Genomic DNA, 12,183 nt, shown 5'->3' on the forward strand with positions numbered 1-12,183 from the left:
AGAGATTTGCAGCATCTAGGACTTTAATGTTCACCCACTTACGGATTTGAATGTTTTGCCACATTCATGAGTGCAAACTTGCTCCCCAGTAAAGACGAACATGTGCTCCTCAATGCACACACTGGGCAATGCAGTCCACTCTAAATCGACGATTAATGACATGCTCGTTTTGTGCAATGGAGTTTCAGTCAATTGGAAAACATTTTGAAAAGTTATATTGCAACAGAAGCCCAGCCTTAAAAAAGTGGATTTCACTTCTAAATGATTACATGAGGAAGGAAAGGAGACCAGATGCAAAAAGGGTGCTGTGGCTTAGTTGGTTAAAGCGCCTGTCTAGTAAACAGGAGATCCTGAGTTCGAATCTCAGCAGCGCCTGTCTGCTTTTTTTTCGACCAATCTGTCTCCCCAATATTAAAACTTTGTACAAAGATTGCTGTTTCATGCTATTTAGAAGCACTGTCAGGCTTGAAATGTTGGCAAAGCATCCAAGAACTCTGGACTCCACTACCTTAGAGTCATATTGCCCAAGGTTGCGATGCCATCAGAAATAGCACATATTAGAATGAGCAATTCATATTTCCTGCTTAATTTTTTGTAAAAGAAGCAATGGTACGCCTGAACAGGGACTTGAACCCTGGACCCTCAGATTAAAAGTCTGATGCTCTACCGACTGAGCTATCCAGGCACAAGGATCACTGCCCATTTGAAACTTGATTTTCACTCTACAGCACCTCCATACATGGCTACCTCACTGGTCAATAAAGGAAATGAATTACTAGTGCATTACACACATTTTGACACTGGAGACATAACTTTTTTCAGTCATTCCGTATCCAGATATAGAGATTTGCAGCATCTAGGACTTTAATGTTCACCCACTTACGGATTTGAATGTTTTGCCACATTCATGAGTGCAAACTTGCTCCCCAGTAAAGACGAACATGTGCTCCTCAATGCACACACTGGGCAATGCAGTCCACTCTAAATCGACGATTAATGACATGCTCGTTTTGTGCAATGGAGTTTCAGTCAATTGGAAAACATTTTGAAAAGTTATATTGCAACAGAAGCCCAGCCTTAAAAAAGTGGATTTCACTTCTAAATGATTACATGAGGAAGGAAAGGAGACCAGATGCAAAAAAGGTGCTGTGGCTTAGTTGGTTAAAGCGCCTGTCTAGTAAACAGGAGATCCTGAGTTCGAATCTCAGCAGCGCCTGTCTGCTTTTTTTTCGACCAATCTGTCTCCCCAATATTAAAACTTTGTACAAAGATTGCTATTTCATGCTATTTAGAAGCACAGTCAGGCTTGAAATGTTGGCAAAGCATCCAAGAACTCTGGACTCCACTACCTTAGAATCATATTGCCCAAGGTTGCGATGCCATCAGAAATAGCACATATTAGAATGAGCAATTCATATTTCCTGCTTAATTTTTTGTAAAAGAAGCAAAGGTACGCCTGAACAGGGACTTGAACCCTGGACCCTCAGATTAAAAGTCTGATGCTCTACCGACTGAGCTATCCAGGCACAAGGATCACTGCCCATTTGAAACTTGATTTTCACTCTACAGCACCTCCATACATGGCTACCTCACTGGTCAATAAAGGAAATGAATTACTAGTGCATTACACACATTTTGACACTGGAGACATAACTTTTTTCAGTCATTCCGTATCCAGATATAGAGATTTGCAGCATCTAGGACTTTAATGTTCACCCACTTACGGATTTGAATGTTTTGCCACATTCATGAGTGCAAAATTGCTCCCCAGTAAAGGCGAACATGTGCTCCTCAATACACACACTGGGCAATGCAGTCCACTCTAAATCAACGATTAATGACATGCTCGTTTTGTGCAATGGAGTTTCAGTCAATTGGAAAACATTTTGTAAAGTTATATTGCAACAGAAGCCCAGCCTTAAAAAAAGTGGATTTCACTTCTAAATGATTACATGAGGAAGGACAGGAGATCAGATGCAAAAGAGGTGCTGTGGCTTAGTTGGTTAAAGCGCCTGTCTAGTAAACTGGAGATCCTGAGTTCGAATCTCAGCAGCGCCTGTCTGCTTTTTTTTTGACCAATCTGTCTCCCCAATATTAAAACTTTGTACAAAGATTATTTCATGCTATTTAGAAGCATAGTCAGGCTTGAAATGTTGGCAAAGCATCCAAGAATTCTGGACTCCACTACCTTAGAGTCATATTGCCCAAGGTTGCGATGCCATCAGAAATAGCACATATTAGAATGAGCAATTCATATTTCCTGCTAAATTTTTTGTAAAAGAAGCAAAGATACGCCTGAACAGGGACTTGAACCCTGGACCCTCAGATTAAAAGTCTGATGCTCTACCGACTGAGCTATCCAGGCACAGGGATCACTGCCCATTTGAAACTTGATTTTCACTCTACAGCACCTCCATACATGGCTACCTCACTGGTCAATAAAGGAAATGAATTACTAGTGCATTACACACATTTTGACACTGGAGACATAACTTTTTTCAGTCATTCCGTATCCAGATATAGAGATTTGCAGCATCTAGGACTTTAATGTTCACCCACTTACGGATTTGAATGTTTTGCCACATTCATGAGTGCAAACTTGCTCCCCAGTAAAGACGAACATGTGCTCCTCAATGCACACACTGGGCAATGCAGTCCACTCTAAATCGACGATTAATGACATGCTCGTTTTGTGCAATGGAGTTTCAGTCAATTGGAAAACATTTTGAAAAGTTATATTGCAACAGAAGCCCAGCCTTAAAAAAGTGGATTTCGCTTCTAAATGATTACATGAGGAAGGAAAGGAGACCAGATGCAAAAAAGGTGCTGTGGCTTAGTTGGTTAAAGCGCCTGTCTAGTAAACAGGAGATCCTGAGTTCGAATCTCAGCAGCGCCTGTCTGCTTTTTTTTCGACCAATCTGTCTCCCCAATATTAAAACTTTGTACAAAGATTGCTGTTTCATGCTATTTAGAAGCACAGTCAGGCTTGAAATGTTGACAAAGCATCCAAGAACTCTGGACTCCACTACCTTAGAGTCATATTGCCCAAGGTTGCGATGCCATCAGAAATAGCACATATTAGAATGAGCAATTCATATTTCCTGCTTAATTTTTTGTAAAAGAAGCAAAGGTACGCCTGAACAGGGACTTGAACCCTGGACCCTCAGATTAAAAGTCTGATGCTCTACCGACTGAGCTATCCAGGCACAAGGATCACTGCCCATTTGAAACTTGATTTTCACTCTACAGCACCTCCATACATGGCTACCTCACTGGTCAATAAAGGAAATGAATTACTAGTGCATTACACACATTTTGACACTGGAGACATAACTTTTTTCAGTCATTCCGTATCCAGATATAGAGATTTGCAGCATCTAGGACTTTAATGTTCACCCACTAACGGATTTGAATGTTTTGCCACATTCATGAGTGCAAACTTGCTCCCCAGTAAAGACGAACATGTGCTCCTCAATGCACACACTGGGCAATGCAGTCCACTCTAAATCGACGATTAATGACATGCTCGTTTTGTGCAATGGAGTTTCAGTCAATTGGAAAACATTTTGAAAAGTTATATTGCAACAGAAGCCCAGCCTTAAAAAAGTGGATTTCACTTCTAAATGATTACATGAGGAAGGAAAGGAGACCAGATGCAAAAAAGGTGCTGTGGCTTAGTTGGTTAAAGCGCCTGTCTAGTAAACAGGAGATCCTGAGTTCGAATCTCAGCAGCGCCTGTCTGCTTTTTTTTCGACCAATCTGTCTCCCCAATATTAAAACTTTGTACAAAGATTGCTATTTCATGCTATTTAGAAGCACAGTCAGGCTTGAAATGTTGGCAAAGCATCCAAGAACTCTGGACTCCACTACCTTAGAATCATATTGCCCAAGGTTGCGATGCCATCAGAAATAGCACATATTAGAATGAGCAATTCATATTTCCTGCTTAATTTTTTGTAAAAGAAGCAATGGTACGCCTGAACAGGGACTTGAACCCTGGACCCTCAGATTAAAAGTCTGATGCTCTACCGACTGAGCTATCCAGGCACAAGGATCACTGCCCATTTGAAACTTGATTTTCACTCTACAGCACCTCCATACATGGCTACCTCACTGGTCAATAAAGGAAATGAATTACTAGTGCATTACACACATTTTGACACTGGAGACATAACTTTTTTCAGTCATTCCGTATCCAGATATAGAGATTTGCAGCATCGAGGACTTTAATGTTCACCCACTTACGGATTTGAATGTTTTGCCACATTCATGAGTGCAAAATTGCTCCCCAGTAAAGGCGAACATGTGCTCCTCAATACACACACTGGGCAATGCAGTCCACTCTAAATCAACGATTAATGACATGCTCGTTTTGTGCAATGGAGTTTCAGTCAATTGGAAAACATTTTGTAAAGTTATATTGCAACAGAAGCCCAGCCTTAAAAAAAGTGGATTTCACTTCTAAATGATTACATGAGGAAGGACAGGAGATCAGATGCAAAAGAGGTGCTGTGGCTTAGTTGGTTAAAGCGCCTGTCTAGTAAACTGGAGATCCTGAGTTCGAATCTCAGCAGCGCCTGTCTGCTTTTTTTTTGACCAATCTGTCTCCCCAATATTAAAACTTTGTACAAAGATTATTTCATGCTATTTAGAAGCATAGTCAGGCTTGAAATGTTGGCAAAGCATCCAAGAATTCTGGACTCCACTACCTTAGAGTCATATTGCCCAAGGTTGCGATGCCATCAGAAATAGCACATATTAGAATGAGCAATTCATATTTCCTGCTAAATTTTTTGTAAAAGAAGCAAAGATACGCCTGAACAGGGACTTGAACCCTGGACCCTCAGATTAAAAGTCTGATGCTCTACCGACTGAGCTATCCAGGCACAGGGATCACTGCCCATTTGAAACTTGATTTTCACTCTACAGCACCTCCATACATGGCTACCTCACTGGTCAATAAAGGAAATGAATTACTAGTGCATTACACACATTTTGACACTGGAGACATAACTTTTTTCAGTCATTCCGTATCCAGATATAGAGATTTGCAGCATCTAGGACTTTAATGTTCACCCACTTACGGATTTGAATGTTTTGCCACATTCATGAGTGCAAACTTGCTCCCCAGTAAAGACGAACATGTGCTCCTCAATGCACACACTGGGCAATGCAGTCCACTCTAAATCGACGATTAATGACATGCTCGTTTTGTGCAATGGAGTTTCAGTCAATTGGAAAACATTTTGAAAAGTTATATTGCAACAGAAGCCCAGCCTTAAAAAAGTGGATTACATGAGGAAGGAAAGGAGACCAGATGCAAAAAAGGTGCTGTGGCTTAGTTGGTTAAAGCGCCTGTCTAGTAAACAGGAGATCCTGAGTTCGAATCTCAGCAGCGCCTGTCTGCTTTTTTTCGACCAATCTGTCTCCCCAATATTAAAACTTTGTACAAAGATTGCTATTTCATGCTATTTAGAAGCACAGTCAGGCTTGATATGTTGGCAAAGCATCCAAGAACTCTGGACTCCACTACCTTAGAGTCATATTGCCCAAGGTTGCGATGCCATCAGAAATAGCACATATTAGAATGAGCAATTCATATTTCCTGCTTAATTTTTTGTAAAAGAAGCAAAGGTACGCCTGAACAGGGACTTGAACCCTGGACCCTCAGATTAAAAGTCTGATGCTCTACCGACTGAGCTATCCAGGCACAAGGATCACTGCCCATTTGAAACTTGATTTTCACTCTACAGCACCTCCATACATGGCTACCTCACTGGTCAATAAAGGAAATGAATTACTAGTGCATTACACACATTTTGACACTGGAGACATAACTTTTTTCAGTCATTCCGTATCCAGATATAGAGATTTGCAGCATCTAGGACTTTAATGTTCACCCACTAACGGATTTGAATGTTTTGCCACATTCATGAGTGCAAACTTGCTCCCCAGTAAAGACGAACATGTGCTCCTCAATGCACACACTGGGCAATGCAGTCCACTCTAAATCGACGATTAATGACATGCTCGTTTTGTGCAATGGAGTTTCAGTCAATTGGAAAACATTTTGAAAAGTTATATTGCAACAGAAGCCCAGCCTTAAAAAAGTGGATTTCACTTCTAAATGATTACATGAGGAAGGAAAGGAGACCAGATGCAAAAAAGGTGCTGTGGCTTAGTTGGTTAAAGCGCCTGTCTAGTAAACAGGAGATCCTGAGTTCGAATCTCAGCAGCGCCTGTCTGCTTTTTTTTCGACCAATCTGTCTCCCCAATATTAAAACTTTGTACAAAGATTGCTATTTCATGCTATTTAGAAGCACAGTCAGGCTTGAAATGTTGGCAAAGCATCCAAGAACTCTGGACTCCACTACCTTAGAATCATATTGCCCAAGGTTGCGATGCCATCAGAAATAGCACATATTAGAATGAGCAATTCATATTTCCTGCTTAATTTTTTGTAAAAGAAGCAAAGGTACGCCTGAACAGGGACTTGAACCCTGGACCCTCAGATTAAAAGTCTGATGCTCTACCGACTGAGCTATCCAGGCACAAAGATCACTGCCCATTTGAAACTTGATTTTCACTCTACAGCACCTCCATACATGGCTACCTCACTGGTCAATAAAGGAAATGAATTACTAGTGCATTACACACATTTTGACACTGGAGACATAACTTTTTTCAGTCATTCCGTATCCAGATATAGAGATTTGCAGCATCTAGGACTTTAATGTTCACCCACTTACGGATTTGAATGTTTTGCCACATTCATGAGTGCAAAATTGCTCCCCAGTAAAGGCGAACATGTGCTCCTCAATACACACACTGGGCAATGAAGTCCACTCTAAATCAACGATTAATGACATGCTCGTTTTGTGCATTGGAGTTTCAGTCAATTGGAAAACATTTTGTAAAGTTATATTGCAACAGAAGCCCAGCCTTAAAAAAAGTGGATTTCACTTCTAAATGATTACATGAGGAAGGACAGGAGATCAGATGCCAAAGAGGTTTTGTGGCTTAGTTGGTTAAAGCGCCTGTCTAGTAAACTGGAGATCCTGAGTTTGAACAGGGACTTGAACCCTGGACCCTCAGATTAAAAGTCTGATGCTCTACCGACTGAGCTATCCAGGCACAAAGATCACTGCCCATTTGAAACTTGATTTTCACTCTACAGCACCTCCATACATGGCTACCTCACTGGTCAATAAAGGAAATGAATTACTAGTGCATTACACACATTTTGACACTGGAGACATAACTTTTTTCAGTCATTCCGTATCCAGATATAGAGATTTGCAGCATCTAGGACTTTAATGTTCACCCACTTACGGATTTGAATGTTTTGCCACATTCATGAGTGCAAACTTGCTCCCCAGTAAAGACGAACATGTGCTCCTCAATGCACACACTGGGCAATGCAGTCCACTCTAAATCGACGATTAATGACATGCTCGTTTTGTGCAATGGAGTTTCAGTCAATTGGAAAACATTTTGAAAAGTTATATTGCAACAGAAGCCCAGCCTTAAAAAAGTGGATTTCACTTCTGATTGATTACATGAGGAAGGAAAGGAGACCAGATGCAAAAAAGGTGCTGTGGCTTAGTTGGTTAAAGCGCCTGTCTAGTAAACAGGAGATCCTGAGTTCGAATCTCAGCAGCGCCTGTCTGCTTTTTTTTCGACCAATCTGTCTCCCCAATATTAAAACTTTGTACAAAGATTGCTGTTTCATGCTATTTAGAAGCACAGTCAGGCTTGAAATGTTGGCAAAGCATCCAAGAACTCTGGACTCCACTACCTTAGAGTCATATTGCCCAAGGTTGCGATGCCATCAGAAATAGCACATATTAGAATGAGCAATTCATATTTCCTGCTAAATTTTTTGTAAAAGAAGCAAAGATACGCCTGAACAGGGACTTGAACCCTGGACCCTCAGATTAAAAGTCTGATGCTCTACCGACTGAGCTATCCAGGCACAGGGATCACTGCCCATTTGAAACTTGATTTTCACTCTACAGCACCTCCATACATGGCTACCTCACTGGTCAATAAAGGAAATGAATTACTAGTGCATTGCACACATTTTGACACTGGAGACATAACTTTTTTCAGTCATTCCGTATCCAGATATAGAGATTTGCAGCATCTAGGACTTTAATGTTCACCCACTTACGGATTTGAATGTTTTGCCACATTCATGAGTGCAAAATTGCTCCCCAGTAAAGGCGAACATGTGCTCCTCAATACACACACTGGGCAATGCAGTCCACTCTAAATCAACGATTAATGACATGCTCGTTTTGTGCAATGGAGTTTCAGTCAATTGGAAAACATTTTGTAAAGTTATATTGCAACAGAAGCCCAGCCTTAAAAAAAGTGGATTTCACTTCTAAATGATTACATGAGGAAGGAAAGGAGATCAGATGCAAAAGAGGTGCTGTGGCTTAGTTGGTTAAAGCGCCTGTCTAGTAAACAGGAGATCCTGAGTTCGAATCTCAACAGCCCCTCTCTGCTTTTTTTTCGACCAATCTGTCTCCCCAATATTAAAACTTTGTACAAAGATTGTTATTTCATGCTATTTAGAAGCACAGTCAGGCTTGAAATGTTGGCAAAGCATCCAAGAATTCTGGACTCCACTACCTTAGAGTCATATTGCCCAAGGTTGCGATGCCATCAGAAATAGCACATATTAGAATGAGCAATTCATATTTCCTGCTAAATTTTTTGTAAAAGTAGCAAAGATACGCCTGAACAGGGACTTGAACCCTGGACCCTCAGATTAAAAGTCTGATGCTCTACCGACTGAGCTATCCAGGCACAGGGATCACTGCCCATTTGAAACTTGATTTTCACTCTACAGCACCTCCATACATGGCTACCTCACTGGTCAATAAAGGAAATGAATTACTAGTGCATTACACACATTTTGACACTGGAGACATAACTTTTTTCAGTCATTCCGTATCCAGATATAGAGATTTGCAGCATCTAGGACTTTAATGTTCACCCACTTACGGATTTGAATGTTTTGCCACATTCATGAGTGCAAACTTGCTCCCCAGTAAAGACGAACATGTGCTCCTCAATGCACACACTGGGCAATGCAGTCCACTCTAAATCGACGATTAATGACATGCTCGTTTTGTGCAATGGAGTTTCAGTCAATTGGAAAACATTTTGAAAAGTTATATTGCAACAGAAGCCCAGCCTTAAAAAAGTGGATTTCACTTCTAAATGATTACATGAGGAAGGAAAGGAGACCAGATGCAAAAAGGGTGCTGTGGCTTAGTTGGTTAAAGCGCCTGTCTAGTAAACAGGAGATCCTGAGTTCGAATCTCAGCAGCGCCTGTCTGCTTTTTTTTCGACCAATCTGTCTCCCCAATATTAAAACTTTGTACAAAGATTGCTGTTTCATGCTATTTAGAAGCACTGTCAGGCTTGAAATGTTGGCAAAGCATCCAAGAACTCTGGACTCCACTACCTTAGAGTCATATTGCCCAAGGTTGCGATGCCATCAGAAATAGCACATATTAGAATGAGCAATTCATATTTCCTGCTTAATTTTTTGTAAAAGAAGCAATGGTACGCCTGAACAGGGACTTGAACCCTGGACCCTCAGATTAAAAGTCTGATGCTCTACCGACTGAGCTATCCAGGCACAAGGATCACTGCCCATTTGAAACTTGATTTTCACTCTACAGCACCTCCATACATGGCTACCTCACTGGTCAATAAAGGAAATGAATTACTAGTGCATTACACACATTTTGACACTGGAGACATAACTTTTTTCAGTCATTCCGTATCCAGATATAGAGATTTGCAGCATCTAGGACTTTAATGTTCACCCACTTACGGATTTGAATGTTTTGCCACATTCATGAGTGCAAAATTGCTCCCCAGTAAAGGCGAACATGTGCTCCTCAATACACACACTGGGCAATGCAGTCCACTCTAAATCAACGATTAATGACATGCTCGTTTTGTGCAATGGAGTTTCAGTCAATTGGAAAACATTTTGTAAAGTTATATTGCAACAGAAGCCCAGCCTTAAAAAAAGTGGATTTCACTTCTAAATGATTACATGAGGAAGGACAGGAGATCAGATGCAAAAGAGGTGCTGTGGCTTAGTTGGTTAAAGCGCCTGTCTAGTAAACTGGAGATCCTGAGTTCGAATCTCAGCAGCGCCTGTCTGCTTTTTTTTTGACCAATCTGTCTCCCCAATATTAAAACTTTGTACAAAGATTATTTCATGCTATTTAGAAGCATAGTCAGGCTTGAAATGTTGGCAAAGCATCCAAGAATTCTGGACTCCACTACCTTAGAGTCATATTGCCCAAGGTTGCGATGCCATCAGAAATAGCACATATTAGAATGAGCAATTCATATTTCCTGCTAAATTTTTTGTAAAAGAAGCAAAGATACGCCTGAACAGGGACTTGAACCCTGGACCCTCAGATTAAAAGTCTGATGCTCTACCGACTGAGCTATCCAGGCACAGGGATCACTGCCCATTTGAAACTTGATTTTCACTCTACAGCACCTCCATACATGGCTACCTCACTGGTCAATAAAGGAAATGAATTACTAGTGCATTACACACATTTTGACACTGGAGACATAACTTTTTTCAGTCATTCCGTATCCAGATATAGAGATTTGCAGCATCTAGGACTTTAATGTTCACCCACTTACGGATTTGAATGTTTTGCCACATTCATGAGTGCAAACTTGCTCCCCAGTAAAGACGAACATGTGCTCCTCAATGCACACACTGGGCAATGCAGTCCACTCTAAATCGACGATTAATGACATGCTCGTTTTGTGCAATGGAGTTTCAGTCAATTGGAAAACATTTTGAAAAGTTATATTGCAACAGAAGCCCAGCCTTAAAAAAGTGGATTTCGCTTCTAAATGATTACATGAGGAACGAAAGGAGACCAGATGCAAAAAAGGTGCTGTGGCTTAGTTGGTTAAAGCGCCTGTCTAGTAAACAGGAGATCCTGAGTTCGAATCTCAGCAGCGCCTGTCTGCTTTTTTTTCGACCAATCTGTCTCCCCAATATTAAAACTTTGTACAAAGATTGCTGTTTCATGCTATTTAGAAGCACAGTCAGGCTTGAAATGTTGACAAAGCATCCAAGAACTCTGGACTCCACTACCTTAGAGTCATATTGCCCAAGGTTGCGATGCCATCAGAAATAGCACATATTAGAATGAGCAATTCATATTTCCTGCTTAATTTTTTGTAAAAGAAGCAAAGGTACGCCTGAACAGGGACTTGAACCCTGGACCCTCAGATTAAAAGTCTGATGCTCTACCGACTGAGCTATCCAGGCACAAGGATCACTGCCCATTTGAAACTTGATTTTCACTCTACAGCACCTCCATACATGGCTACCTCACTGGTCAATAAAGGAAATGAATTACTAGTGCATTACACACATTTTGACACTGGAGACATAACTTTTTTCAGTCATTCCGTATCCAGATATAGAGATTTGCAGCATCTAGGACTTTAATGTTCACCCACTAACGGATTTGAATGTTTTGCCACATTCATGAGTGCAAACTTGCTCCCCAGTAAAGACGAACATGTGCTCCTCAATGCACACACTGGGCAATGCAGTCCACTCTAAATCGACGATTAATGACATGCTCGTTTTGTGCAATGGAGTTTCAGTCAATTGGAAAACATTTTGAAAAGTTATATTGCAACAGAAGCCCAGCCTTAAAAAAGTGGATTTCACTTCTAAATGATTACATGAGGAAGGAAAGGAGACCAGATGCAAAAAAGGTGCTGTGGCTTAGTTGGTTAAAGCGCCTGTCTAGTAAACAGGAGATCCTGAGTTCGAATCTCAGCAGCGCCTGTCTGCTTTTTTTTCGACCAATCTGTCTCCCCAATATTAAAACTTTGTACAAAGATTGCTATTTCATGCTATTTAGAAGCACAGTCAGGCTTGAAATGTTGGCAAAGCATCCAAGAACTCTGGACTCCACTACCTTAGAATCATATTGCCCAAGGTTGCGATGCCATCAGAAATAGCACATATTAGAATGAGCAATTCATATTTCCTGCTTAATTTTTTGTAAAAGAAGCAAAGGTACGCCTGAACAGGGACTTGAACCCTGGACCCTCAGATTAAAAGTCTGATGCTCTACCGACTGAGCTATCCAGGCACAA

The 12,183-nt window shown here is 40.9% G+C and overlaps 14 non-coding genes across 14 annotated transcripts; all 14 read right to left on the reverse strand.

Annotated features, from left to right (window-relative positions):
• Positions 1-612: 612 nt before the first annotated feature.
• TRNAK-UUU (transfer RNA lysine (anticodon UUU)) lies at positions 613-685 on the reverse strand. The gene has a single exon. It is a non-coding gene; the product is annotated as a tRNA-Lys (tRNA).
• Positions 686-1,453: 768 nt separating this feature from the next.
• TRNAK-UUU (transfer RNA lysine (anticodon UUU)) lies at positions 1,454-1,526 on the reverse strand. Its single transcript has one exon. It is a non-coding gene; the product is annotated as a tRNA-Lys (tRNA).
• Positions 1,527-2,292: 766 nt separating this feature from the next.
• On the reverse strand, positions 2,293-2,365 carry TRNAK-UUU (transfer RNA lysine (anticodon UUU)). The gene has a single exon. It is a non-coding gene; the product is annotated as a tRNA-Lys (tRNA).
• A 768-nt stretch (positions 2,366-3,133) lies between these two features.
• TRNAK-UUU (transfer RNA lysine (anticodon UUU)) lies at positions 3,134-3,206 on the reverse strand. Its single transcript has one exon. It is a non-coding gene; the product is annotated as a tRNA-Lys (tRNA).
• Positions 3,207-3,974: 768 nt separating this feature from the next.
• On the reverse strand, positions 3,975-4,047 carry TRNAK-UUU (transfer RNA lysine (anticodon UUU)). The gene has a single exon. It is a non-coding gene; the product is annotated as a tRNA-Lys (tRNA).
• A 766-nt stretch (positions 4,048-4,813) lies between these two features.
• TRNAK-UUU (transfer RNA lysine (anticodon UUU)) lies at positions 4,814-4,886 on the reverse strand. Its single transcript has one exon. It is a non-coding gene; the product is annotated as a tRNA-Lys (tRNA).
• Positions 4,887-5,637: 751 nt separating this feature from the next.
• TRNAK-UUU (transfer RNA lysine (anticodon UUU)) lies at positions 5,638-5,710 on the reverse strand. Its single transcript has one exon. It is a non-coding gene; the product is annotated as a tRNA-Lys (tRNA).
• A 768-nt stretch (positions 5,711-6,478) lies between these two features.
• TRNAK-UUU (transfer RNA lysine (anticodon UUU)) lies at positions 6,479-6,551 on the reverse strand. The gene has a single exon. It is a non-coding gene; the product is annotated as a tRNA-Lys (tRNA).
• A 1,351-nt stretch (positions 6,552-7,902) lies between these two features.
• On the reverse strand, positions 7,903-7,975 carry TRNAK-UUU (transfer RNA lysine (anticodon UUU)). Its single transcript has one exon. It is a non-coding gene; the product is annotated as a tRNA-Lys (tRNA).
• A 769-nt stretch (positions 7,976-8,744) lies between these two features.
• On the reverse strand, positions 8,745-8,817 carry TRNAK-UUU (transfer RNA lysine (anticodon UUU)). The gene has a single exon. It is a non-coding gene; the product is annotated as a tRNA-Lys (tRNA).
• Positions 8,818-9,585: 768 nt separating this feature from the next.
• On the reverse strand, positions 9,586-9,658 carry TRNAK-UUU (transfer RNA lysine (anticodon UUU)). The gene has a single exon. It is a non-coding gene; the product is annotated as a tRNA-Lys (tRNA).
• A 766-nt stretch (positions 9,659-10,424) lies between these two features.
• On the reverse strand, positions 10,425-10,497 carry TRNAK-UUU (transfer RNA lysine (anticodon UUU)). The gene has a single exon. It is a non-coding gene; the product is annotated as a tRNA-Lys (tRNA).
• A 768-nt stretch (positions 10,498-11,265) lies between these two features.
• TRNAK-UUU (transfer RNA lysine (anticodon UUU)) lies at positions 11,266-11,338 on the reverse strand. Its single transcript has one exon. It is a non-coding gene; the product is annotated as a tRNA-Lys (tRNA).
• Positions 11,339-12,106: 768 nt separating this feature from the next.
• TRNAK-UUU (transfer RNA lysine (anticodon UUU)) lies at positions 12,107-12,179 on the reverse strand. Its single transcript has one exon. It is a non-coding gene; the product is annotated as a tRNA-Lys (tRNA).
• Between the last annotated feature and the right edge of the window lie 4 nt (positions 12,180-12,183).

This window comes from Ambystoma mexicanum, unplaced genomic scaffold, assembly GCF_040938575.1.
Source record: "Ambystoma mexicanum isolate Mex_15411 unplaced genomic scaffold, UKY_AmexF1_1 Mex_scaf1, whole genome shotgun sequence".
NCBI lineage: Eukaryota > Metazoa > Chordata > Amphibia > Caudata > Ambystomatidae > Ambystoma > Ambystoma mexicanum.